Raw genomic sequence first — 2,080 nt, forward strand, 5'->3', positions numbered from 1 at the left:
GTCAGAATCCCTGGAATTCCCTCCCTAAGGGACATTGTGGGTCAACCCACAGCACGTGGACTGCAGCGGTTCAAGAAGGCAGCTCACCCTCACCTTCTCAAGGGGGGGCAACTAGGGACAGGGCAATAAATGCTGGGTGCAGTCATTGACACCCACATCCCATGAATGAATCATATTAGAAAACAGGACAGGTGAGCAAATGCTTGGGGGAAGAATAGAATCTGGAGAAGGTTCGAAAGGAGGAGAGGGTGGGGTTGAGATGTGGAGGGTGTAATTTCCAGAGCACTGGGGCCTAGGCCAGGGAAGGGGCAGCCACATATCGCAGTCATGACAAGTCTCCAGAGTTGACTCAGTGCAAAAAGGTCGCAGTGTATCCCTGTGCTTGATGTCACATCTGGAAGTTCAATGACAACAGGAAAATAACCTGGAATATGGGACTTTAGGGAGGCATCGGTGAGACCACACCTGGAGTATCTCCCCTTGTTTGAGGAAAGATGTAGTGGCATTGGAGGCAGTTCAGATGAGGTTCGCTAGATTGATCCCAGAGATGAGGGGTTTGTCGTATGAAGAGATATTGAACAGTGTAGGCCTATACTCTCTGGAATTTAGAAGAATGAGGGGAGATCAAATTGGAGGAATTCAAGATGAAAGAAGGTATAGACGTGGAGCAGATGCTTCCTCTTGTGGGAACTCTAGGATGACAGGTCACAGTCATAGGATAAGGGGTGGCAAATTTAAAACAGAGTTGAGGAGAAACCACCTCTCCCATAGGGTGGTGAATCTGTGGAATTCGCTACCCCAAAGTGTATGCTGGGACAGGGAGTAAATTTAAGGAGGGAGTTAGACAGATTTTTAATTGGTAATGGGTCGGAGGGTTATGGGGAGAAGGCAGGAAAAAGGGGGCGAGCTGGGGGTTAGGAGCATATCAGCCACGATCGAATGGTGGAGCAGACTCGATGGGCCAAATGGCCTAATTCTGCCCCTATTCCTTCTGAACTTTAGTGAAGGCCCTTTAACGGGCTGCAGGGAAGGGGGCAATTCAGCAGAGGGTTAACCTCCTTAGAGCAAGGGGAGGTGCTGGTTCGATAGAGGCGTCAGGATTATCGAGGGTATCAGTAAAGGAGACAACAAACAGCCTTTCCCATTGGCTGATTAGAGGGAAGGCAGCTCAGATGTGGGTTTGTAGCAAGAAATGCAGGGAGTTTGGAGGGGGGGAGGTGGGCGGTCATGGGTTCGAATCCCACCACAGCAGCTGGAGGATCTTAAAAAATCCACTCATTAATCCGCACCATGAAAGCAGACTCTGTGACTGCGGCCCATTAAAGCACGGTCAGTTGTTGTCGTAAAAACCCATCTGGTTCACTCGTGTCCTTCAGAGAAGGAAATCTTTGCCCGGTCTGGCCTACGTGTGATCCCAGACCCACAGCGACAGAGGCAACTCCTCACTGCCCCCTGAAATGGCCAAGTACCGTCACTCAGTTGAAGGGCAACTAGGGAAGGGCAATAAATAAATGCCCTTGCCAGCGATGCCCACATCCTGCATAAGAATAAAGACGCGAGGAAAACCTGTTTCATGAGGTGACGGCAATGATGTGGATGCTCTCTACAGGGAATGGGGGTGAGTGGGGGACGAAGGATAATTCTGAAAGGATGACGAATGTGCACATGAAGGAATTAAACTCACCAAGTTCTGGGGAGCTACAACATTCACAACAACGGTTCCAGGGATGGTTAACGTCAGCGATGAGGATAGATTGGGGAAGTTGGGACTGTTCCCCTCCTTCAGAAGGAGGCTGAGAGGGAGATCTGATAGAGGCTTTCCAAATCGCGGGCGGGGGGCTGGACAGAGGAGGGAGGGAGAAGCTGTTCCCGCTCGGAAAAGGAACAGGATCGAGAAGGATACAGATTTAAAGCGATGTACAAAAGAAGCGAGGGTGAAGTGAGGAGAGACTCTCTCACCCAGTGGGTAGGGAGAGGGGGGGATGTACGGCCTGGAAACGGGGGGGGGGGGGGGGGGGGGCAGGTTCAACGGAGGCATTCCAGAGGGACACTGGATGGAAATGGGGGTCGGGGTAGGGGC

The 2,080-nt window shown here is 51.4% G+C and overlaps 1 protein-coding gene across 1 annotated transcript in view; it reads right to left on the reverse strand.

Annotated features, from left to right (window-relative positions):
• LOC125482279 (valine--tRNA ligase-like) overlaps nucleotides 1-2,080 on the reverse strand; it is a gene marked incomplete at its 5' end in the record, with an annotated part of 8,054 nt that overhangs the window by 3,331 nt on the left and 2,643 nt on the right. The gene's annotated exons all lie outside the window — the stretch shown is intronic.

The sequence above is a fragment of the Rhincodon typus genome, unplaced genomic scaffold, assembly GCF_021869965.1.
Source record: "Rhincodon typus isolate 14 unplaced genomic scaffold, sRhiTyp1.1 hic_rhity00008167, whole genome shotgun sequence".
Lineage (NCBI taxonomy): Eukaryota > Metazoa > Chordata > Chondrichthyes > Orectolobiformes > Rhincodontidae > Rhincodon > Rhincodon typus.